Genomic DNA, 27,918 nt, shown 5'->3' with positions numbered 1-27,918 from the left:
ATTCCACATATGCTATCAGTCGTGCTTCATTTATCGTTGTCAAAGTTTCTCTGCAGCAGTATGTAGCTCCTCCAAAAACTTATTTGTACAAATGATACAATTTTAGCACATTTACATAACCTTTTCGTTCATTACTGTAAATTTACCTATCCAGTAAACTGAAACATTTTTAAAACAGGATAGAAGTCATATTACAACAACCTTTCTTCATTTCATTCTTCGGGATTAGTCTCTGCAGCAGTATGTGGCTCCTCTTATATAGGAATCATACATCTTTAGCACCATTTTCGTACCCTCTTGATTCATCACTCTAGATTTTTACTTCATGTGAAAATGGAAAAACATATTTATATAGCACCTCGACATGTTCCACTTGCCTTTCCATCATTTCAATTTTCTAAAGTAGTTACCGTTGCATTATATACCTCACACAATGACTTACATGTGGAAATCGGACAATTTTTAGTATTCTTCGTATTGTTTCGGTCCATCTTGGTATATTTTCTCTTATGTGAAAATAAAAAGTTGTTTAAATAGACAAGTCGACATGCTAGTAGTCCCGCTTCATTTCTTGCTGCCGAAGTTGCCTCTACAGCAATATGTAGGTCCTCCAACAACTTATATGTGGAAATGATATAATTTCAACACTTTTCTCATAGCACTTTTATTCATTACTATAGTTTTTATCTTCGTGGGGAAGTGGAATATTTTTCAAATAGGGTAGTCGCTATGTTACGACATCATTTTCTTCATTTCATAGTTTGCCCCTACACTTTGCAGCAGTACGTGGCTCCCCCTTATATAGAAATTATACATTATTAGCATCATTTTTTGCATCATCTTAATCTGTCACTTTAGATTCCGTTAGTCTAAAACTGAAAATTAATTATATGGTATCGTCGACAGATAAGAGTAGCCTTTCGACAATTTTACTATTACAGGGTAGTTTTTGTTGCATTATGTACCTCAAATAATAACTTACATGTGGAAATCGGACAATTTTTAATATGTTTTGTAACATTGCCAACCATCATGGTATATTTTTCAATTCTGTGAAACTGAAAAGTTGTTTAAATAGCGAAATCGACATATGCTACCAATCCTGAATCATTTGTTGCTGCCAAAGTTGTCTCTACAGCAGTATGTAGCTCCTCCAAAAAGTTATTTGTACAAATGATACCATTTTAGCACATTTACATAACCTTTTCTTTCATTACTGTAAATTTCCCTACTGTGTAAGCTGAAACATTTTTAAAACAGGATAGAACTCATATTACAACAACCTTTCCTTCATTTCATGCTTCGGGATTAGTCTCCGCAGCACTATGTGTCTCCTCTTATATAGGAATCATACATCTTTAGCACCATTTTCGTACCCTCTTGATTCATCACTCTAGATTTTCACTTCATGTGAAAATGAAAACATATTTATATAGCATCTCCACATGTTCCACTCGCCTTTCCATCATTTCAATTTTCAAGAGTAGTTACCGTTGCATTATATACCTCACATAATGACTTACATGTGGAAATCGGGCAATTTTTAATATTCTTCGTATTGTCTTTCTCCCTCATGCTTGCATTATTATTTTGCTACTGTTGTAGTTAGCTCCTATATCTGATGCATAGCCTAATTTCGATGAACTGCTACTTTCTTTACTGTACTTTAAATCTGCTTAGCATAGGTGGAGCAGTCATCCCTTCTGACCCCGTAGTCGAGCTGCTTCCGTATTCTAGCCCTCGAGGCCCTTGGCTTGTAATATGAAGCTTGTATTGTTTTATTTGTGTCTAGAGTTATGTTGTGATATCTTCCCGTTAGTCCTTGAGTTTGATCGTACGCATCTGCGTGTATGATTAGCGTACGATTAAATCGAGGGCCTCACAAGTCTGGTCCGCAATGGAGTGACTGGAATGGATCTGTTAGAGACCTTCTTTAGCAGACGCATCCAGCCTATTTAGGCTCGGGACCACACCATGTGGCATTACACTGGCCCTGGGGACTCCACTCGTTCTCATCCCAAAGAAGTGAGCGAAGACACGGTGGCCAAGTGGATCCGTGGGATAGTTGGTCCTTGTGATAATCCAACGGGGTCAAGAAGGATCCTGCCTTTCTTAGCTGAAAATCCGCCGACTAACAAGGTTAGTCCTGCTCTGCCAAATATTTGTGTGTTCAACCGAGTGCTTGAAGTTTCTTTGTCGACTGAGCTTGTAAATTGTATCTTGGAAGAATGGACAAACTTGTACTCCCTGGTCCCGAATGGCAACACACTCGACCTTGAGGAAGGGAGCATGGAGGATAGTGTGGAGAGAGAGGACTATGTTGATGATAGTGAAGAGACCGAAGAGGAGTCATCAGAGGAGAGTGAGGAGGAGGACTCATCACCATCTCGTCAGGAACTCCGGACCAAGCAATGTCACGATACTACGGGCACTCCGAGCAAGCCTTTGGCGTCGAGTGGCAGGAGTGCTAAGCACGTCAGGGGATCGTCCGAGGAGCCAGTGGAACAACCTGCAAAGATGCCCAAGCCCAGCGGACCCAAGCCCCGGAAGGCCCTGCCGAGGATGAGGATTGCCGTTCCACTCGCTTCTGCGTAAGTATCTCACCTTCTATTTTTATCCGAGTGAATTTCTTAGTTGATCATGACCGAATGAAATTGCCTTGACAGGGCTGCTACCTCCATCACGTCACCGCCGCGAGGGGACGAAGATCTTATGGAGGTGGACACCGCGAATGTAGCCACCTCATAGCTAGGTATCACTGATTTCCCATTCTGCATCATTCTTGTGTGTATATGGTTTCCTGGGTGTGACTTCTGGTATTTTTGTTAGCCAGTTGCGCCTGCTGCTGCGGTGGAACTCGTTGCGTCCGAGGCGCCTGTGGCGGGAATGGCTGTAGTGAACGCTCCACCTGTTAGTTCAGTCGTTGTCACCACGACTCCGACTGGATTGCAGTCGGGAGTCCCAGTTGTTTTTGTTGTGGCCTCAGGATCGATGCCTCCCGGAACCGTGTACACCACACGTCGTGTCCCTGAAGACCAGACTAGTGATGCCAAGGAGGCTATGATCCAGGCAGAGTTGATGAAGCAACGCTCGAAAGAAGCCTATGACGCCATTGTCTCGGTGTACAACCACAGCGTGGTGCTCCAAACAAACGTTCGAGTAAGTTCGACCGTAAGTTTGAATTCTGACTCACACCCACTCGGTGTTTTTGTAGAGATGTCTTTGTTTTATTTCCGTTCCAGTGGGGTCCTCCGAGTGAACCCACTTGGTGTAGTCCCCGAGACCGCTATCTAGTGCTTGCACTGGCAGGGGTCTTAACCAGTAGAGACTCTTCTTTTTTGTGAACAGAAATGAACCAGAGCTGATCTAGTTGAGTTCTGACTCAAGTGGGGCATGCTAAGTGCACCCACTGGGTGTAGTCCCTGAGACTATTATCAACCGGAATTTGAATGGTAATAGTCTGAAGTACTCTGAGCGTATAATATTTTTGGCTCGTCAGGGCAGACCTGACCGAGTGATGATCCAGTGGGGTCACGCTGAGTGAACCCACTGGGCGAGTCCCCGAGATCGCTATCGAGTGCTTGCATCGATAGGGGTCTGATCGGAGACATATGTTGTCCTTCAATTGAATGAAGTTTCTATCACTCAGAACTGATTTTACTTTGACCATATATCACTCAGAAGTGTTTATATGTCGACTGGTGTTTGTGTTCTGAATCTTTCAGAAAGCTTGCGAAGTAGGTTCTACGTATGCCACCTTGGCCGCAGAAAACACTGAACTGACGGTGAACCTGGAGGCGGCTACAAATGAAGTAGTTGTCTTGAAGAAAACATTGGAAGAGAATGACAAAGGGTTGGTGGAGGCTCAGTCTCGGGTGGAGAAAATTCAAAAAGAGCAAATGAAGTGGATGAACCAGCTGAAGGATGTGAACAAGAGGGCGAATGCCCAAGAGAAATACGTGGGAGATTTTGCCACGAAGATGCTGGAACTTCTCACTTGTAAGTGTATTGCTGAGTGAATTGCTCAATCGACTGTATGGCGTTTTGTTGATGACTTTGAAACTTGTCTCCCACAGAATTCTGTCAAGATCTGGAGAAGGAAACTGAGGAGGTTGAGCCTTCGCTTGACCCGATCAATACTCCACTCGGCGACGGTGCAGCTCTGAATCTGTTCCGCATGAGCTCTCGACTGACGAAGATGGAGAAGTACGTCACACGACTGAGAGCTGCAGTGAGCAAGATTGACAAGGAGTTGTGGCCGGAGGATGATCTCCAGCATGACCTGGAGGCGATTATGACTCAAATGGAGAAGATCCCTCAACGAGTTCAAGCATGGAAAAAATCTGCGGCTCGATGTGGGGCGGACGTAGCTTTGTCACTCGTCAGGGTGCATAGCAAGGAGACTCGAGAGGAGAAGTTGAAGGCGCCGCAGGTTGCGAATACGAAGAAGCTTCGGTTTGAAGACTTCATGGAGACCTTCATTGATACTGCAACTCGCATCGCCGACGTCATTGACCTCGATACCTTCATGGAACCGGCCAGTCCAGGTGAGCCATGGAAAGGATGAACACTTTGCGAAAAAATAGTTATTTGCCTCGGTATGCCGAGTGATTCTGTAAACGTTTAAAACTTTGTTCGGGTAATAACCCGAAAGCTTTTGGCCTGCGCGGATAACCTTGATTTGCCCCGGGTATCATTGATATGCTCGTTCGGACTAGATTTGAGTTTGTCTTTCAAGAATGAGATTTTACTTTTTGGGGATGCGATACCTCTTGAGCTTGCGTTGGTTTTTCCCTTGAAGAGGAAAGGGTGATGCAGCACAGTATCAGTAAGTATTTCCCTCCGTTTGAGAACCAAGGTATCAATCCAGAAGGAGTATCAAGGCAATATCCAAAGTACCTGCGCAAAAAGAATCAAACTTGCACCCAATGCTATAAAGGGGTTCTCAATCCCTTCATGATTGATTGCAAAGTGAGATCTGAAGGTGGAAAGTGCAACAAAGTAAAAGTGTAGAGCTGAAAATATGAAGTGAAGTAGACCCGGGGGCCATAGTGTTCACTAGAGGCTTCTCTCATGATAGCAAGTATTACGGTGGCTGAACGAATTACTGTCGACCAATTGATAGAATCGCGCAAAGTCATGATGATATCTAAGGCAATGATCATACCTATAGGCATCACGTCCGAAACAAGTAGACCGATACTGTCTGCATCTACTACTATTACTCCACACATCGACCGGTATCCAGCATGCATCTAGTGTATTAAGTTCACGACAAACGGAGTAACGCCTTAAGCGAGATGACATGATGTAGAGGGATAAATTCATGCAATAGATATAAACCCCATCTTTTTACCCTTGATGGCAACAACATGATGCATGCCTCGCTACCCCTTCTGTCACTGTGCGAGGTCACCGCACGGTATGAACCCAAAACTAAGCACTTCTCCCATTGCAAGAATTATAGATCAAGTTGGCCAAACAAAACCCACAACTCGAAGAGAATTACAAGGATACGAACTCATGCTAAGAATCAGAGAAGACTCAAATAACATTCATAGATAATCGGATCATAAATCCACAATTCATCGGATCTCGACAAACACACCGCAAAAGAAGATTACATCGGATAGATCTCCATGAAGATCATGGAGAACTTTGTATTGAAGATCCAAGAGAGAGAAGAAGCCATCTAGCTACTAGCTATGGACCCGAAGGTCTATGGTGAACTACTCACGCATCATCGGAGAGGCAATGGTGTTGATGAAGAAGCCCTCCGTGTCCGAATCCCCCCTCCGACAAGGCACCAGAAAGTGCCACAGATGGGATCTTGCGGAGACACAATCTTGCGGCGGCGGAAAAGTATTTTCGTGGCTCTCTCCCGTGGTTTCAGATTTTTAGTGAATTTATAGGCGGGAGAGGTAGGGAAAAGGAGCCACGGGGGGGCCACAAGCCTGGTAGGCGCGACCCCCCCTCAGGCCGTGGCTAGGGGGCTTGTGGCCTCCCCCGGGACCCTTTGCCTTGGTTCTCAATTTCCCTGCGTATCTTTTGTTGCGGAAAAAATCATTCCGAAGATTTTATTCCGTTTGGACTTCGTTTAATATTCTTCTCTGAAACAGGTCAAAAACACGGAAAAACAGGAACTCACACTTGGCACTGAGTTAATAGGTTAGTCCCAAAAAAGATATAAAATGCATACAAAACATCCAAAGTTGACAAGATAATAGCATGGAACCATCAAAAATTATAGATACGTTGCAGACGTATCAAACATCCCCAAGCTTAACTCGTGCTCGTCCTCGAGTAGGGAAGTGATTGTCACGCCTTGGTAGATTAAGCTACAGTAACCACACATTAATTCTTCCACGTCATCAAGTTTATCTAAAATAAGTTGCCACTTAATAAAAATCAAAGCAGTTATCATATTTAATTTAAAGTCAAACGAATAAAATCTTCAAATGTAAAAATAAAAATGTTTGAGTTGTAGCAGATAAATAATGGTTAATATTTTCTAAACTGGAATGCAGAAAAATATGAAAATAAAGAAATAAGCAAATGGGTAAAATAAAACTGAAAATGAAATACAAAAAAAAACAAAAAACAAGACCTTCCACCCCGCTGGGCCGAACCCAATCAGCCCACCTAACCTAGCCCCAATCGGCCCACCTCCACCTCGGGGTATAAGACCCCCAGGAAACCCTAAGCACTCCCCACCCCACTCCTCTTTCCCACTCCGCCGCCAGGAGCCCCATGAGCCCACCAGCCACGAGGGAGGTGGCTCCCGTTCCCTCGTCCTGCATCCTCTCGTGCCCCACCTCTCCCTCACGCGACCACCCACCTCCTCCTGGCTCACCCGTCTCCCCTCGCTCACCAGCGAGCACCTCCACCTGCTCCCGCTCGCCTCACCTCCCTACCAACCCCACGTCGCACCATCCGGATCTCGGTCGTCCTCGCACCCTCACTCACCCATCCCCCGATGCGCGAGCCCCCAGCAGTACAGATCTTCTGTTCCCCGACGCTGATCCCGGCCGCCCCGCCGGCGCCCCGTCACTCGGCCTCGCCCTCGGCGCCTCCAACACCCGCCGACCCTGCGGCCTCCCTCACCCCGCGCCACCTGCGTCGCCAGCCCTCTCCCTGCGGCCTCCCTCACCCCGCGCCAGGAACCTCCCTGTGACACCCCGGTAGTTAAGCTACAGTAACCACACCATAATGATGCTAGGTCATCATGTTTAACTGAGCTAGGTTGTCACCTAATAAGAATGAAAGCAGTTATCATATTTAGTTTAAAGACAAACGAATTAAATTTTCAGATGTAAAGAAATAAAAATGTTTGAGTTGTAGCAGATAATAATGGTCAATATATTTTCTAAACTAGCGTGCAGAAAAATATGTATATAAAGAAATAACCATAAGGGTAAAATAAAACTAAAAATGAAATACAAATAAAGAAAAAAGAAACAACAGAAAAAAAAGGAAAAGGAGAAACCCCCCCCCCCCCAAAGCCCTGGCCCAACTGGGCCAAATTGGCCCAGCCGGCAAAGCTCCACATCGCCAGCCAAACCCTAAGCTCCCGTCGCCCCACCCCTCCTCCTGCCGCTGCCAGGGGAGCGCCCCACGCTCGATCCACCTGGATCCCATTGATCCATCGAGGGGCTCCCTCCCCACGAGCCCCCTCCCCGCACCCTCCCACCTACCCTTCCCATCGACCCCCCTCCTCTCGGTCCTCTCCCCCCCCCATGACACCCACGAGAGGAACCCCCCTCGGCTTACTCTCTCCCTCGTCCCAGCCCGATCCACCCCACCACCAACCTCTCGGTCTACCCCCAGATCCCCACCCCACGATCGAGCCCCCCTCCTCCCAGAACCCTCCCGTCAGCCCCAACTCCCCGCGGGAGCCGAGTCCCAGTGCCAGGAGCCCCAGTCCCCTCGATCTCCCTCCCCCTTCGACCCTCCCGTCGGCCCCAGATCCGGCACCCCTCCCGTCTACCTCCCATCCCCACTGGCCTCGCCCTCCCGGCGGCCTCCCACCCGTCGGTTCCCTGCTCCACCATCGGCCGGAGTACACCGTCCCTCCGGATTCGTCGGTCGAGGCACTCCCAGTTCCCTCGCAGGCTGAGGCCCCGCCCCCTGGTCACCCCGTCGCGTCGGCCCCTTCCTCCCGCTCGTTCCAGGAGGGACCGGGCAGGGAGACCCCTCTCCTCGCCGGCAACTAACTCACCGACACCACCTCCACCGTCACCACCGTCACCGCTTCGTCCTCCTCCTCGACGTCACCTCCGCCTCACGAGAACTCCAGCTTCACCGGGCCCTCTCGTCAACGTCGGTGAGCCCCTCCTCGGGCTCCTCCCACCATCTTCTTCCTTGCGCCGTCCCGGTTCCGTTCCGGCAGATGGAGATGCTTCCTTTCTGACGCCGTTAGGTTCGCGTAGGTGTTGATGGAGATGCTTCCTTTCTCTGTTGCAAGAGAGTCTTTGTTGTTAGTTGTTAGCAGAGAGAGTTGGGAGATGAGTTGATAAAAATAAATAAAAATAATTAATGTATTGCGTATGTATTTTGTATGTATGAGATGCACGTATGTGGTATGTATGTATTTCGGTATATGGCGGTATACGTTAATTGTATGGATATGTATCTATGGGTAAATATGTGTATTTGGCCTAAGCCACTTACCGGTGGGGCCAACGCACCCCGCTGTCTATGACACGGAGGCCCCACACCCTCTTTTAAAGAAAAGTGAAAATTAAAATATAATAATAAAAATAATGTTTTTATTAAGTAAATAAATAAATATATTAGTTAATTAATTAATTGGATAATTAGAATATGACACGTGGGTCCCCCACTAAATTAATCTAATTAATTAATATTTAATCTTAATTAAAACTTGTGCCTATGACGTTCGGGACCCACTGGTCAGTTGACCAGTCAACTGATGATGTCAGCATGACATCATGCTATGTCATAATAGCATTTTATTATATTATATAAATCTGTTTTTAATTCCTAATTATTGAATAAAACTTTAAAAATTAATATTAAATAATCCGTAAGTCAGATCAAAATATTTTCAACATGAAAGTTGATCAGCGGAACGAGACGAACCCGGATACACGGTCCATTCGTTTGTCACGTGTCCCTAGCATAGCAAACATGGAACATTTTCATCATTTCCAATCTCTCCCGTAGTAGCCCGAGACCCAAAAAATATCGTCAGATATTCTTCCGACCCGTCTATGACGGATGTTGCTGCGTTAGCTCATGTCTAGCCTACATCTTGCCATGTCATGTTTTGTATTGCACCGTTGCTATTATTTATTGTTTCTTCCCCCTCTTCTTACCGGTAGACCCCGAGACTGATGCTGCTGCCGGGTACATCTACGACCCTGCCGATCAGTCCTTTGCCGCAGAGCAGCAAGGCAAGCAAACCCCCCTTGATCATTCCTATATCGCCTATGTCTTTTTCCTACTGCTTGCATTAGTATTTTGCTACTATTGTAGTTAGCTCCTATATCTAATGCATAACCTATTTTTGATGAACTGCTACTTTCAGTCCTGTACCATTAATATGCCTAGTATAGGTGGAGCAGTCATCCCCTGTGACCCCGTAGTTCAGTTGCCCCGCTTGTTTTGAAATCTCGATCCCTGATCGACGAGCCAGACCCGACACAGCACATACACCCCCCCTTAGTTGTACCACGCTACAGAGATACTATCGAGTACCGAGGGTGACACCTCGCTAAGTACTCCTGATGATATCTTTGTAGTATAGCTAGTCGGTCGTGGTTATCGAGGGTGATTCCTCTTTCACCATTCCCGACGATGCCTCTGTCGTGCAACCCCTCAGGTGTGGGACCCTCGAGGGTGATTCCTCTAAGCCCACCTTGACGGGTACATTGTTCGGAATCCAACGAGGGTGATACCTCGGATTCCCCCCGATGTTATAACCACACAGTTACTCAACCATGTTACTGGGATCGTTGGTGTTTAGTTGTAAGAAGGGTGGATTCCCGTGAGACTGTGTTGTTGGCCTAATTAAAATGTTAATGGATTTGGGTATTTGATATGGGTTGGTCGGAGACCTTTTCCCACTAACTGGCTACGCGGGAAGAATTATGGGTACTCGGCGTCGCGGTATCAGCCGAAGCTTTTCAGATGGCAGCAAATGTAGCGGCGCGCGCCCGAGTGGTCCCGAGATGCATCGCTCTTGTGATTAAGGGATGCTAGGACTGACGTCGGCCGCCCACGCCACGTGCACGAGCGCGAAGGGGAACTGGGCCCACAAATCCTTTGTGCTTAGGAGTTAGACCGGCGGGCTGGCCTCTTTGATTAGTCTTAGGTGGGGTTGCGACGTGTCGATATTCCGAGGTCGGGCAGGACCCAGAAAAGTATGTCCGGCCAGAGTGTTATCGAGCGTGACGGGACATGTGGTGCACCCCTGCAGGGATGAAAATTAACTATTCGGATAGCAGTGTCCAAGGTTACAGGACGACTTGGAGTTGTGCCCCGATCTTATACAACTACAATTGTTACTTAACTGGATCATTAGTTTGCCTCCGGATTGCTTCCTCGCAGGGAGTCGAGGGAGGATCTTTAGGCATGACCTCACTTTAATATTGCTGCAACAATATGACTATTAATATTTTACCCCTGTTCTACTCTCGTCTATTGCTGCAAGACCCTGAAGATGCTAGTATTCGATAGGACTAGGCCTTCTCTCTCTATTCTCGCATTGCTGCAGTCAGTCCACATATAACACCCCCCTTTCTTTGATAATGATGCATAATTAGAATAGTTCTGATGTAAGACTTGCGAGTACTTTGGATGAGTACTCACCGCTGCTTTGCTCCCCCCATGTCCCCTTGATCCGTTTGCTGCGACCAGATGATGGAGCCCAGGAGATGGAGGTCCCCGCCAACAACGACTGCTACCCCGACGGTGCCTACTACTACGTGGAGGCCGCTGACGATCAGGAGTAGTTAGGAGGTTCCCAGGCAGGAGGCCTCGCCTCGTTCGATCGTTGTATCTTTTGTGCTAGCCTTCTCTAAGGCACCCCATGTTTTATGTCTGTACTCAGATATTTGTTGCTTCCGCTGACTCGTCTGTTTATCGAGCTTCCGTATTCTAGTCCTCGAGGCCCCTGGCTTGTAATATGAAGCTGATGTTATTTTATTTGTGTCTAGAGTTGTGTTGTGATATCTTCCCGTGAGTCATTGGGTTTGATCGTACGCATTTGCGTGTATGATTAGCGTACGATTAAACCGAGGGTGTCACACTCCCCGTCGCGATGCTCCACGACCGGCCGGCCCCTCCGGCGACCCCTGCAACCGACGCCATCGGTTGACCCCTCCTCGTCACCCCGACCGGCCCTCCTCCTCACGAACGTCACCGGGACCTCCACTGCCACTACCTCGTCCTCCTTCACGCCGTCGCCTCCGCCCCTCCCCGAGAACTCCGGCTTCACCGGGCCTTCCCGTCAATGCCGGTGAGCCCTTTTTCGGGATCCTCCGACCATCTTCTTCCTTGCGCCGTTGCGGTTCCATTCCAGCAATCGCCGCTCCGTTCCGACTGTTCTATGATCGTGTAGGTGTAGATGGAGATGTCCCTCTCTCTGTTGAGAGTTCTCTGTAAACAGAGAGGTTGGAGAAGAGAGATGTGTGTGAGAAAATAAAAATAAAAAGATGTATTTACGTATGTATTAGATGCCCGTATGTATGTATGTATGAGATGCACATATCTATTTTGTATGTATATATGTATGTATGTAATATCATGTATGTATAGAGAGAAGTACATTATGTTTAATATATGTAGGTAAATATGTGCATGTGGCTACTGCCACTTACCGATGGGGCCATACCTCCACACCCACTTACAGGGAGGCCCCACACACTTTTAAGAAAATTGAAAATTAAAATATGAAAATAAAATTCTATTTTTATTAAATAAATAGATAGATATATTATTTAGTTAATTAGTTAATTAATTAAATAAGTAATTAGAATAATTAGACTATGACACGTGGGTCCCCCACTAAATTAATCTAATTAATTAATATTAAACCTAATTAAAACTTGTGTCTATGACGCACGGGACGCAGTGGTCAGTTGACGAGTCGAGTGCTGATGTCACTGTGACATCATGTTGATGTCATAATAGCATTTAATTAAATTAATTAAATCTGTTTTTAATTCCTAAATAATTAATAAACCTTTAAAAATTAATATTAATTAAACCGTAAGTGAGATCAAAATATTTTCAACATGAAAGTTCATGAGGAGAACAAGACGAACCCGGATACACGGTCCATTCGTGTGTCACGCGTCCCTAGCATAGCAACACATGGAACTTTTCCATCGTTTTCAATCTGACTTGTAGTAGCCCGAGACCCGGAAAATATCGTGAGATATTCTTCCGACCCGTCTGCGACATATGTTACTACGTTAACTCATGCCTAGTCTGCATATTGACATGTCATGGTTAATGTTGCACCTGTTGCTATTATTTATTGTTTCTTCCCCCTCTTCTTACTGGTAGACCCCGAGACTAACGCTGCTGCCGGGTACATCTACGACCCTGCCGACCAGCCTTTTACCGCAGAGCAGCAAGGCAAGCAAACCCCTTGATCATTCCTATATCGCCTATGTCTTTCTCCCTCATGCTTGCTTTAGTATTTTGCTACTTTTGTAGTTAGCTCCTATATCTAATGCATAGCCTAATTTTTGATGAACTGCTACTTTTAGTACCGTATCTTTAAATCTGCTTAGTATAGGTGGAATAGTCATCCCTTCTGACCCCGTAGTCCAGTTGCCCCGCTTTGTTTGCAAATCTCGACCCCTGATCGACGAGCCGGACCCGACACAGCACATAGACCCCCTTAGTTGTACAACGCTACAGAGATACTATCGGGTACTGAGGGTGACTACGACGCTACAGAGATACTATCGGGTACTGAGGGTGACACCTCGCTAAGTAGTCCTGATGATATCTCTGTAGTATAGCTTGTCGGTCGTGGTTATCAAGGGTGATTCCTCTTTCACCATTCCCGACGATGCCTCTGTCGTGCAACCCCTCAAGTGTGGGACCCCCGAGGGTAATTCCTCTAAGCCCACCTTGACGGATACATCGTTAGGAATCCAACAAGGGTGATACCTCGGATTCCCCCCGATGTTACAACCACACAGTTACTCGACCATGTTACTCGGATCTTTTGGTGATTAGTTGTTAGACGGGTGGATGCCCGCGAGATTGTGTCGATGGCCTAATTAAAATGATAATGGATTTGGGTATTTGATCTGGGTTGGTCGGAAGCCCTTATTACGCACCAACCGTCTGCGTGGGAAGAATTATGGGTACTCGACGTCGCGATATCAGCCGATGCTTTTCAGATGTCAGCAATGGAGCGCGCGCGCCCGAGTGGTCCCGAGATGCATCACGCTTGTGATTAAGGGATGCTAGGACTGACATCGGCCGCCCACGCATCGTGCAGGAACGTGGAGGGGAAGTGGTCCCATGAACCCTTTGTCCTTAGGAGTTAGACCGGCGGGCTGTCCTCTCTGCTGAGGTTAGGTGGGGCTGCAACGTGTTGATATTCCGAAGTCGGGCAGGACCCAGAAAAGTGTGTCTGGCCAGAGTGTTATCGAGCGCGTCGGGGAATATGTTGTGCACGCGTCCAGGGAAGAACTTATCTATTCGAATAGCCGTGTCCACGGTTATAGGACGACTTGGAGTTATGCCCTGATCTTATACAACTACAATTGTTCTTAACTGGAATTAGTTGCCCCGGGATCGCTTCCTCACAGGGAGTTGAGGGAGGATCTCTGGGCGTGACCTCACTTTAATTTTGCTGCAACAATATGACTATTATTTGTGTTACCCCTGGTCTACTCTCGTCTATTGTTGCAACACCCTGAAGATGCTAGTCTTTGATAGGACTAGGCCTTCTCTCTCCATTCTCGCATTGCTGCAATCAGTCCACATATAACCACCCCCACTTCTTTGATACTGATGCATACTTAGAATAGTTCTGATGTAAGACTTGCGAGTACTTTGGATGAGTACTCACCATTGCTTTGCTCCCCCTTTGTCCCCTTGATCCGTTGCTGCGACCAGATGATGGAGCCCAGGAGATGGAGTTTCCTGTCGACGTCTGCCCCTGATGGTGTCTTCTTCATGGAGGCCGCTGAAGATAGGAGTAGTTAGGAGGTTCCCAGGCAGGAGGCCTCGCCTCGTTCGATCGTGTTTCTTTTGTGCTAGCCTTCTCCAAGGCACCTCATGTTTTATATATGTACTCAGATATTGTTGCTTCCGCTGACTCGTGTGTTTATCGAGCTTCTGTATTCTAGCCCTCGAGGCCCCTGGCTTGTAATATGAAGCTTGTATTGTTTTATTTGTGTCTAGAGTTGTGTTGTGATATCTTCCCGTGAGTCCTTGAGTTCGATCGTATGGCTTTGCGTGTATGATTAGCGTACGATTAAATCGAGGGCGTCACAAGTTGGCATCAGAGCTCACTGCCTGTTGGTAGCCCCCTTTCCAACTCCTTGACCGAAGTTGAGTTTAGTGTTTGAAAAACTTTACTAACACTGATGTTGTGGCTTACGGACCCACATCTCAATTGGGTGGTATTAGTATCTTTTACTCCTTTCCTATACTCTGGGTTCTACCCTGTCTTCTCTTTCGGGTTTAAAGATTTTACTAACTCTAACATTAGGTTATCGTAATTACTTTCTCCCGGACAGCCCCGGAATTCCAGACGATGAGTTGATCCGTCAGAATACTCCAAGGATAATCTCGGATGTTCTCTCGAGAACTTGTGATCATCGCTTCTACGATTTCCTCTCCTCCGTCAACCCCTATGGATGACGACATACAAATGTCGTCCATACTTTGTTTTCCAATTGCTCTTGTTTTACGAGATGCAATGAATTATCTTATTGGGGATTCGTCCATTGTCAGTTGTCATGGGTTTCGAAAGTTCTTCGAATTGCTATTCGTTTTTTCGGGATCCCGAGTAGCCTATTGCTTTTGTCCTTTCTCACCTGCTTATGTTATGGTTAAATCCATATGTCTAGCCGCATTCAGTAAATTCCTTTGTGATGTTCCTGTGATATCATTGATTCTACCTTTGTGTGAATGCACACAATCATCTGTTGATACTCATAAATTAATTTCCGGCTTAGACGTCCTTTCAAACAAAGCTGGTCCTCGACAAATCAACTTTGGTTGGTTTTCCATCTAAGTCCATTCAACTTACTAGTTTGTGACCACAGCATCTGTTTATGATACACCAATCTGGAAGTATCGATATTTTTCAGATATTCTATAACCGATGCATTGCATCCTATCTCCCTCTGATTGAGAACCGATACTCACATCAGATCATTTGTGGACAGCCACACTCATTCTGAGTTATTATCCGACGGCATCCTTTGCTTTTGAAAATTATTATGACTGTTCCCGTGATACATAATGCCATTGGTAAATTTTCTCTTCTCCCTCTGATAAAATGTATCCTATGCTTTTGTCGGCCATGCTCTGTTGTCAAGCATGTGTTAATTACTCTTGAAGTTTGCGTATATGTTCCTAAGATGCCCCGACGGGTTGAACCTATGCCTTCCTAAATCAATTTGACTCGAAAAGTTTTCATGAGTCTTACTCTTCTGGTGCTTTGCCGAATATCCTTTCAAAGCTACAACCTAATCAAAGTCGAGGAGTAAATGGCAGGTGATGCATTGATGAAGTGGGAGTCGACTTTGAACTTTGTGCTCATGCCCATGGAAACGACGTTGATCCTATCATAGAAACTTCTCGTATCAATAATCATTCATTTTGTGGTTTAAGTCTCGCATCTGTGATCTTGTCCTTTGCAATCGTGGTTCCGACCATGTTGTCCTACCTGGATTTCATTCTCAAACGAGTTAAAGTACCTGTCTTCCTCAGATCAATACATCGGTCCAAGCCTTAATGTTGATCTACCTTTGAGTATTGCCCCTCGTATCCCGAGAATATCACGGAGCTACATAACTTCTTGTGAGATCCTCATCAGCTATGATATTTCCATTAATTTCATATTTCCTCGTATTTTGAGTTATTGGACACTCAAGGATACCGATAGCTCAATCGAGTACGCATTGCGATCCAACAACTTTTAGTGATCTCCTTTGCTTACGAGTTTGTACTCGATCATGTCATTCCAAGTTGTTAAGCTACATCATCGTCATGTTGGAGCTCGGCCATGCTATCTATACCCTGCATCCTTGGAACACAATTCCAACTGTGTGTTAAGCTTGCATCGAGTTTTCCACATCTTGTTGGTTGTTCTGAAAGGCAATCTCAATTCTAAGCTGGCAGCCTTATCTGTGATTCCGACAACCTCTTGCTTCATCATTCCCTTACTTGATGTCGTCGCTGAATGATTACATCTTCGTGAAATTTCTCAACAAATGTGTCGGGATCATCATCAACATTCTGAGCTCTTGCAGGGTATCACTCGAATGCATGTCGAGAAATACTATCCTTGCCCCTCGACGGTTTGTGAAATCATCGCCAACCTTATTGCCTTCCCTCCAAACACAAACTTGTTCATGTTTTGTGTTGTCCTCCGAGTTCCTTGATAATTCAGCTTATGTCACCTTCTACTTTGGAGTATTACCATCCTTATGTCAATAATGTCGAGAGAATTGCACACATCTTAAAAATTCTTGATATAGTGATATTCCCCGCCATCACCATTCATTTCTTGGTCCCGTGTTGTTTCAAACAGGAATACCAACAAGTGAACTTTGATGTGTGATTCCAATACTTCTGGCAACCCTGTTGCCTTGAGGTTAACAATTGATTGTTTCATTCTTAGTGTGTTGGGTGTTGACTCATCATTTTTTACATTGGTTGTGCTACTCCGCCCGTATTTCTGAGTGCACCCTTCGACCAATGTTTAATTCTTGTTGTTCCCTCGAGCATACGACATTATACCATTTGACTTGACAAATGCTAGCTCCTTGATATTATAAATTTTTGGAAATTCATCCCTGTCAAAATCTTGAGGGATTGTTGCTGAGCCCATCATCCACACCCTCAACTTCTCCATGTTCCACGATGAAACTCTTGAAAGGATTATACTTGTGCCTAGCTCATGAAGAATGTGTTTGATAGCAGAAATGTTTTCCCAAAGTTCACGTGCACTCTTTCCGCCGTGAATATGTGAAAGTTTTGTTTCGCTTCCTCTCATGAAATACCAAATTTCTCATGCATGTGTGAAGTGTTATATGTTTTGAAGATCTGTTATCTTCACTTCATATAATTTCCCTTAGCACTCCAAGCCACTGACTGTTTTGATCAAGGGAAAAGAAGTTCCTTCATAGGAGCTAATCCAGACTTACACATGGAGCCTTGTTATCCTCGATGATGGTTTCCAAATGAGAACTCAGTTGCATATTGACATAAGAATGCTATGTGGGCACAAATGTCTTGACATTGTGTTCATATGTCTTAAAGTCGAACTCATGATTCAAGGATTGCTTGTGTAGTTCTTATCTTGAGACTCATGCATCATCATCATTTCTTCTCAGGTATCTTGAGCCGGAGGTATCTTGACACCAATCACATCTGAATCTCGAGCACATATGATGGTTGGAACATTTCCCAATAATTATAACTTTGGTCTTTAGGTAAATCAGTACGGTGTTGTCTTTCCAACGCACCGGCCCGAAGGACCTAATGTTATCAATTCTTCCATACGCAAGGTTAGCCATTCTACCATGCGGAAAATATATGATTTATTTCATAAGTTGTCCTTCATGGATCCTCTTTGTGTACCCATTGGTCCAACCTTTATCTGATGACCATGTCGATGCTACCTCGAAGCACGGACGTGGTACTTCAAATTTCAAGAGGAACATTGGAAGCGCAATGCTAGATTGTACCTGATCATTTATCCAGACCGCGTGGTATGGGCAAACATCATGATTCTTCTTGCCTCTCTATCAAAATGGTTATGTACTTGATGACCTATCATGTATACCATACTCTATGTTTTCCTCGGGAATGGTATACTCTAATACTTGTGTGTGTGAACACATTTTTCCTTCCCATTGGTCTGTTTAACCTTTCTTGTGGCATTACTTATCTAAGCAGTGTTAATTCCCTGCTTAGGTAAAAACCTCTGTGTACAACTCTGTCGGTAAGACCTTGTTACTATGGTGGATAACATTCCGGTAGCCGCCGATGGACGAGAACTTTGCCTATTTGTCCGCCTCGTTGCAACGAGCAGGAAAATGTTTCTAGCCGTCCCCCGCCCTTGGTACCGATGTTGTTACTGACATAACCGACAGGTTATCCTCTGACATGTCTTGCTATCAATACCGTACAAGATGTCACCGCTCTACCTACTCCCGGCCCACATGGTGGACCCATAACCCATAGTTCCACAGGATTGAAACCTGACTCTCCTATACATCTTTGACTCCGAAGTATCCATTACACTTGGCTTCGTATGAAATTCTTGAGCCACCGTTCAATGGACCGATCACTCTTCGTCCCGTATGATTTCCAGCATGTTGAAAGTCAAGTCCGCATTATTCATGCGAACCTGAAAGCTGCTCAGTTTCGTCAGAAGAGTCAGTATGACCGTCATCATCAAGATATGGTCTATCAACCTGGCAAAAAGTCTTGTCTTCGTGTCACACCAATAAGAGGCCCACACCGTTTTGGGATCAAGGGCAAGTTAGCTCCTCGCTATATTGGTCCTTTCACTATTCTCGAAAGGCGTGAAAAGGTGGCTTATCAATTGGAACTGCCGTCAAACCTTTCCCAGGTTCACGGTATCTTCCATGTGTCTCAGCTCTGTCGCTGCCTCAAGGATCCTATTCGAGCAGTGTATCATGATATGCTTGAGCTGCAACAAGATACCTCTCTTATAAAGAACATCCGGTCCGCATTCTCGACCAGGCTGAACGTAAGACTCATCGCAAAGTCACCAAGTTCCTTAAAGTGCAATGGTCAAATCACTTTGAAGATGAAACCACTTGGGAACGCGAGGATCATCTTCATGATTAATACCCCGAGCTCTTTCCTTCTACCTCTTAATTCTCGGGACGAGAATTCTTGTTAGTAGGGGAGAGTTGTGACGCCTAGGTAGATTAAGCTACAGTAACCACACATTAATTCTTCCACGTCATCAAGTTTATCTAAAATAAGTTGTCACTTAATAAAAATCAAAGCAGTTATCATATTTAATCTAATGTCAAACGAATATAATATTCAAATGTAAAAATAAAAATGTTTGAGTTGTAGCATATAAATAATGGTTAATATTTTCTAAACTAGAATGCAGCAAAATATGAAAATAAATAAATAAGCCAAAGGGTAAAATAAAACTGAAAAATGAAATACAAAAAAAATAAGAAAAACAAGACCTTCCACCCCGCTGGGCCGAACCCAATCAGCCCACCTAACCTAGCCCTAATCGGCCCACCTCCACCTGGGGGTATAAGACCCCGAGGAAACCCTAAGCGCTCCCCACCCCACTCCTCTTTCCCACCCCGCCGCCAGGAGCCCCACGAGCCCACCCGCCACGAGGGAGCTGGCTCCCATTCCCTCGTCCTGCATCCCCTCGCGCCCACCTCTCCCTCGCGCAACCCCCACCTCCTCCTTGCTCGCCCGTCTCCCCTCGCTCCAGCGAGCACCTCCACCTGCGCCCACTCGCCTCACCAGCACACCAACCCCACGTCGTACCACCGGGATCCCGGTCGCCCTCGCCCCCCTCGCTCACCCATCCCCCGACGCCCGACCCCCAATACCGATCTTCGGTTCCCCGGCGCCGGCCCCGGCCGCCCCGTCGGTGCCCCGTCGCTCCGCCTCGCCCTCGGCGCGTCCGACACCCGCCGACCATGCGGCCTCCGTCACCCCGCGCCACCTGCGTCGCCGGCCCTCTCCCTGTGGCCTACCTCACCCCGCGCCAGGAACCCCCCCCCCCCCGTCGCGACGCTCCACCACCGGTCGGCCCCTCCGGCGACCTCTACAACAGACGCCACCGGCCGGCCCCTCCTCTTCACCCCGGCCGGCCCTCCTCGTCACCAACGTCACCGGGACCGCCACTGCCACCACCTCGTCCTCCTCCACGCCGTCTTCCGCCACTCCCCGATAACTCCGGCTTCACCGGGCCTTCCCGTCAACGCTGGCGAGCCCTTTTTTGGGCTCCTCCCACCATCTTCGTCCTTGCGCCGTCGCGGTTCCGTTCCGGAAATCGCCGCTCCGTTCCGACGTTGTTAGGATCGTGTAGGTGTAGATAGAGATGTCCCACTCTCTCTGTTGAGAGTTCTGTGTAAACAGAAAGGTTGGAGAAGAGAGATGTGTGTGAGAAAATAAAAATAAAAAGATGTATGTACGTATGTATTAGCTGCCCGTATGTATGTATGCATGAGATGCACGTATGTATTTTGTATGTATATATGTATGTATGTAATATCATGTATGTATAGAGAGGAATACATTATGTTTAATATATGTAGGTAAATATTTGTATGTGGCTACTGCCACTTACCGGTGGGGCCATTCCTCCACACCTACTTACACGGAGGCCCCACACTCTTTTATGAAAAATGAAAATGAAAATATAAAAATAAAATTTTGTTTTTATTAAATAAATAAATAAATAGAAATATTATTTAACTAATTAGTTAATTAATTAAATAAGTAATTAGAATAATTAGAGTATGACACATGGGCCCCCACTAAATTAATCTGATTAATTAATATTAAACCTAATTAAAAACTTGTGTCTATGACGCACGGGACCCAGTGGTCAGTTGACTAGTCAACTCATGATGTCAGCGTGACATCATGATGATGTCATAATAGCAGTAAATTAAATTAATTAAATCTGTTTTTAATTCGTAAATAATTAATAAAACTTTAAAAGTTAGTACTAATTAAACCATAAGTCAGATCAAAATATTTTCAACATGAAAGTTGATCAGATAGAGACGAACCCGGATATACGGTTCATTCGTTTGTCGCGCGTCCCTAGCATAGCAAACATGGACATTTTCCATCGTTTTCCATGTGACGGGTAGTAGCCCGAGACCCGAAAAATATCGTCAGATATTCTTCCGACCCGTCTATGACATATGTTACTGCGTTAGCTCATGCCTAGTCTGCATATTGCCATGTCATGCTTAGTGTTGCACCTGTTGCTATTATTTATTGTTTCTTCCCCTCTTCTTACAGGTAGACCCCGAGACTGACGCTGCTGCCAGGTACATCTACGACCCTGTCGACCAGCCTTTTGCCGCAGAGCAGCAAGGCAAGCAAACCCTCCTTGATCATTGCTATAACGCCTATGTCTTTCTCCCTCATGCTTGTATTAGTATTTTGCTACTGTTCTAGTTAGCTCCTATATTTGATGCATATCCTAATTTTTGATGAACTGCTACTTTCAGTATTGTACCTTTAAATCTGCTTATTATAGGTGGAACAGTCATCCCTTCTGAGCTCGTAGTCCAGTTGCCCCGCTTTGTTTTCAAATCTCGATCCCTGGTCGACGAGCCGGACCCGACACAGCACATACACCCCCTTAGTTGTACGACTCTACACAGATACTATCGAGTACCGAGGGTGACACCTCGCTAAGTACTCATGATGAAATCTGTGTAGTATAGCTAGTCCGTGTGGTTATTGAGGGTGATTCCTCTTTCACCATTCCCGACGATGCCTCTGTCGTGCAACCCCTCATGTGTGGGACCCCCGAGGGTGATTCCTCTAAGCCCACCTTGACGGATACATCGTTAGGAATCCAACAAGGGTGATACCTCGGATTCCCCCGATGTTACAACCACACAGTTACTCGACCATGTTACTGGGATCTTTTGGTTATTAGTTGTTAGATGGGTGGATTCACGCGAGATTGTGTCGATGGCCTAATTAAAATGATAATGGATTTGGGTATTTGATCTGGGTTGGTCGGAAGGCCTTATTACGCACTAACCGTTTGCGTGGGAAGAATTATGGGTACTCGACGTCGTGGTATCAGCCGAAGCTTTTCAAATGTCAGTAATGGAGCGGCGCGCGCCCAAGTGGTCCCAAGATGCATCGCGCTTGTGATTAAGGGATGCTAGGACTGACCTCGGCCTCCCACGCATCGTGCAGGAGCGCGGAGGGGAAGTGGGCTCATGAACCCTCTGTGCTTAGGAGTTAGACCGGTGGGCTGGCCTCTCTACTGAGCTTAGGTGGGGCTGCGACGTGTCGATATTACGAGGCCGGGCAAGACCCAGAAAATTGTGTCCGGCTAGAGTGTTATCGAGCGCGTCGGGGAATATGTTGTGCACCCCTGCATGGCAGAACTTATCTATTCGAATAGCCGTGTCCACGGTTACGGGACGACTTGGAGTTGTGCCATGATCTTATACAACTACAATTGTTCTTAACTGGAATTAGTTGCCCCGGGATCGCTTCCTCGCAGGTAGTCGAGGGAGGATCTCTGGGCGTGACCTCACTTTCATTTTGCTGCAACGATATGACTATTATTTGTGTTACCCGTGTTCTACTCTCCTCTATTGTTGCAAGACCCTGAAGATGCTAGTCTTCGATAGGACTAGGTCTTCTCTCTCTATTCTAGCATTGCTGCAATCAGTCCATGTTGACGTGCAACTATTCCTGACTTGATGCCTCCCCGGCAACGGCGCCAGAAAAGTGTTGCTTCCAGTTGCTCAACAATTAGAAATTGTCTTGCAATGGCCCACCAGCGTGTGGGATCGCGGCAGTTTTCGAGGGTAGAGTATTCAACCCAAATTTGTTGGTTCGACACGATGGAAGTGAAAGGATATTCTCTAGTATTAGCAGTTGAGTTGTAGGCTCAACCACACCTGAAAGATTAGTATCTGCAAGCAGGGTATAAGCAGCAAAGGTAGTATGATAGCAACGGTGCTAGGAAAGAATCTGTTGACGGCATTTTATTCCTAACTGAAGTATCAATGGCGCCAGAAAAGTATTGTAGCAGGTAGCAGCAGGGTAACGAGTAACAGCAGTGGCAAGGAACAAAAATAGTGATAGCAGTAGCAAGTAGCAACAGTAGCAAGTAGAAGCAACATCAAGTAACAGCAGCAGCAACAGAGCAAAGCAAGTAACAGTAACAGAAGTAACAATAGCAGCAAGTAACAATGGCAGTGGGACAAACTCGTAGGCAATGGATCGGTGATTTGTCGGATGACAATCATAATGCAATAGTTATAACACGGAGAGATATGTAACTAGCTCCTGTTCGTCAATGTGAATCATGAACTTTCAAAATAACAAGGCCAAGGAAAGTTATCCCTACAAAATCATATAGTCTGGCTATGCTCCATCATCCTCACACAACTAACTTAAATCATGCACAACCCCAGTATTGGCCAAGTAATTGTTTTCACACTCTTACTTTCTCAAACTTTTTATAACTATCACGCAATACATGAGCGTGAGCCATGGATATAGCACTGTAGGTGGAATAGTGTGTGGTGGTGGTTGTGAGACAAAAAAGGAGGAGATGGTCACATTGACTCGGCGTATCAAAGGGATATGGAGATGCCCATTAATAGATATCAATGTGAATGAGTAGGGATTTCCATACAAAGGATGCACTAGAGCTATAAGTACGTGAAATCTCAAAAGGAGAACTAGTGGGTGTGCATCCAACTTGCTTGATCACAAAGACCTAGGGCAATTTGAGGAAGCCCGTCATTGGAATATACAAGCCAAGTTATATAATAAAGATTCCCACTAGCATATGGTGGTGACGAAACGAGAGGCTCTCAATCATGAAGAACATGGTTCTATTATGAAGCACAAGTGTGGAAAAAGATAGTAGCATTGTCCCGTCTCTCTTTTTCTCTTTTTTTATTTGGGCTCTTGGGCCTCTCTTTTTTTCTCTTCTTTTTTTATTTGGGCTCTTTGGCCTTTTTTCCTCACATGGGACAATGCTCTAATAATGATGATCATCACACTTTTATTTACTCACAGCTCAAAGCTCAGAACGATGATGACTCTATAGGAAATGCCTCCGACAATGTACCGGGATGTGCAACGATCTAGCTTGGCGTATGACGTTGAAACATCTCGCTAGCTATCTTACGATCATGCAATGGCAATATGAGAGTGACAGCACAAGTCATGAGACAGAACAGTGGGAGTTGCATGGCAATATATCTCGGAATGGCTATGAAAATGCCATAGTAGGTAGGTATGGTGGCTGTTTTGAGGAAGGCATATGATGGGTTTGTGCACCGGCAAAAATTGCGCGGCACTAGAGAGGCTAGCAATGGTGGAAGGTGAAAGTGCATTTATACCATGGACTCACATTAGTCATGAAGAACTCACATACTTTTTGCAAAAGTTTTAATTAGTAATCGAAACAAAGTGCTAAACGCATACTCCTAGGGGAAGGGTTGGTAGGTGTTAACCATCGCGCGATCCCGACCTCAACACAAAGGATGACAATCAATAGATCAATTATGCTCCGACTTACTAACATAGCGGTTCACCATACGTGCATGCTATGGGAATCACTTAATTCAACACAAGTATTTCTAGATTCACAACACCCTACTAACATAACTCTTAATATTACCAAATCCACGTCTCAAAACTAATTGAGAGGAATCAAAACTTCTATCTCTACTCAATGCACATGAAGATGGAGGTTTTTGTATCCTCTTTGGGTACCTATCACCTTTGGGACTATTTTCATAGCACAAGCCAACTACCAAGTCACGTACCGTCGTGCTCTAAAAGATCTAAGTGTAGCACACAGAGCAAAATTATCTAGCTCAAAAGATATAAGTGAAGCACGATGACCATTCTAGCAAAATCACGATGAGTGCATGTCTCTCTCAAAAGATGTGCAGCAAGGATGATTGTGACACAACAAAAAGAAAAGACTCCTATGATACAAGACGCTCCAAGCAAAACACATATCATGTGGTGAATAAAAATATAGCTCCAAGTAATGTTACCGATGGATTGAAGACGAAAGAGGGGATGCCTTCCCGGGGCATCCCCAAGCTTAGGCTTTTTGGTGTCCTTGAATTTGGCTTGGGATGCCTTGGGCATCCCCAAGCTTGAGCTCTTTCCACTCCTTATCTCTTTTTCCATGAGAACATCACCCAAAACTTGAAAACTTCACAACACAAAACTTAAACAGAAACTCGTGATAACATTAGCACAAGAAAACAAACTACCACCTCTTTAGGTACTGTAGCAATCTTGATTTCTATTTATATTGGTGTTAGATTACTGTATTCTCACTTTCCATGGCTACTACCCCCAGATACTATCCATAGTTTCATCAAAACAAGCAACCAACTCAAGAAAAACAGAATCTGTCAAAAACAGACCAGTCTGTAGCAATCTGTATAATTCGTATACTTCTGGTACCTCAAAAATTCAGAAAAATTACGACTGTCTGGGAAAAAGGCATATAAACCAGCAGCAAAAAGAATCAACTCAAAATCTATTTCTTAATAAAAGTGAAAAATAATCTCGTGAGCGAAAAGTTTCTGTCTTTTTCCAGTAGGATGAAACAACCATCACCAAGACTAGTCATAAAGGTTTTGCTTGGCACAAACACAAAAAGAAACACAAAAGACATTATCATAACAGAATTGTGATGGTGTGGACGCAACAAAACAGAAAGAAAAAGATAAATTCATTGGGTTGCCTCCCAACAAGCGCTATTGTTAACGCCCTTAGCTAGGCATAAAGCGATAGAATCATGTATCGCCGTCTTTAGTGCTCAAACCATAAGTAGCCCTCATAATGGATTCATAAGGCAATCTTATTTTCTTTCTAGGAAAGTGATCCATGCCCTTCTTTAAAGGAAATTGAAGTCTAATATTCCCTTCCTTCATATCGATGATAGCACCGATAGTCCTTAGGAAAGGTCTACCAACAATAACAGGGCATGTAGGATTGCAATCAACGTCAAGCACAATGAAATCCACGGGTACAAAGTTCCTATTTGAAATAATAAGAACATCATTGATCCTTCCCATGGGTTTCGTGACAGTGGAATCCGCAAGATGAAAATTAAGAGAACACTCCTCAATCTCATTAAAACCCAGAACATCACATAATGACTTTGGAATCGCGGAAACACTAGCACCCAAATCACACAAAGCATTGCATTCATAGTTTTTGATTTTGATTTTGATAGTAGGTTCCCACTCATCATGAAGCTTTCTAGGGATAGAGACTTCCAATTCAAGTTTCTCTTCAAGGGATTTTATCATAGCTTCGACGATATGATCGGTAAAGGCCTTGTTTTGGCTATAAGCATGTGGAGAGTTTAGCATGGATTGCATCAAGGAAATGCATTCAATCAAGGAGCAACTATCATAATTGAATTCCTTGAAATCCAAGGTAGTAATTTCATTACTACTCAAAGTTTTAATATCTTCTACTCCACTTTCAATGCTTTTAGCATCAAGATAGATGGACTACGAATCATTGGGGCGTTTTTCAACCAAAGTGGATTCATATCCAGCCCCATCATCATTAGATTTGATACAAGAAAACAAAGATTCAATGGGAGTCACACCAAGCACTTTAAGATCTTCGTGATTCTTATCACGAGAACACGCCTTTTTAAGCCATTCATGTCTAGCACGAATTTGGGCGGTTCTTTCTTTGCTCTCACTCATGGAAACACGCATAGCTTTCAAAGTTTCATCCATATTGATCTTGGTAGGATCACATCTAACTTTCAAAGCATCAATATCACTAGACATTCTATCAACGCTCCTAGCCAAATCGTCAATTTTGAGTAGTTTTTCCTCTATGGATGCATTGAAAATCTTTAGTGAGTTGATAAACTCTTTGATATTACTCTCTAGATCAGAGGGTAATATATTGTAATTTCCATGAGTATTGTTGTAGGAGTTGCCAAAGTTATTAGAGGGGTTACTAGGAAAAGGCCTAGGAACATAGTTTGTTCTAAAAGCATTGTTGTTGCCAAAATTATTCCTACCAACAAAATTAACGTCCAAGCTAGCGTTGCTACTCTCAATCAAGGAAGACAAGGGCATATCATTAGGATCTAAAGGAGAATTTCTACTAGCAACCAAATTCATTAACTCATCTCTCTTAGCACTCAACGAGTTAATTTCTTCTATAGCGTGTACCTTCTTACTAGTAGGTGACCTTTCAGTGTGCCACTGAGAGTATTGTCTAGGAGTTTATTGGCTTCTCCTAACGTGATTTCCATGAACGTTCCACCTGAGGCGGAGTCCAAGATATTTCTAGAAGGGAAATTCAAGACAACGTAAAAAAATTGTATAATCATCCAAAGACTCAAGCCATGAGCGGGACAATTTCTAATCATCAATTTCATCCTCTCCCAAGATTGTGCAACATGTTCATGATCAAGTTGCTTAAAATTCATGATATCATTGTGGAGAGAGATAATCTTATCCAGCGGAAAATACTTGGATATGTAAGCATCTTTGCACTTATTCCAACAATCAATACTATTTTTGGGCAAAGATGAAAACCAAGTTTTTGCTCGATCTCGCAACGAGAAAGGAAAACGCTTCAATTTAATCACATGATTATCCACATCTTTCTTCTTTTGCATATCGCAAAGCTCAATGAAGGTATTAAGATGGGATGCGGCATCTTCACTAGGAAGGTCGGAGAATTGCTCTCTCGTAACAAGATTCAGCAAAGCAGCATTGATTTCTATGATTCCGCACTAGTGGCGGGAGCAATCGGAGTACTAATAAAATCATTATTATTAGTATTCGAGAGGTTACAAAGTTTGGTGTTTTCAGTCATGGTGACTTCAACAAGCAAGCAAGCACACAAGCGAACAAAGAGCAAGCGAGAGAAAAGGGCGAACTAAAAAGGCAAACGATGAAAAGGGCAAATATTTTTGTAAATTTTTGTTTTTCAGAA

This window comes from Hordeum vulgare, chromosome 4H (genome assembly GCF_904849725.1).
Source record: "Hordeum vulgare subsp. vulgare chromosome 4H, MorexV3_pseudomolecules_assembly, whole genome shotgun sequence".
Classification (NCBI taxonomy): Eukaryota; Viridiplantae; Streptophyta; class Magnoliopsida; order Poales; family Poaceae; genus Hordeum; species Hordeum vulgare.
This window is presented reverse-complemented; position numbering follows the sequence as displayed.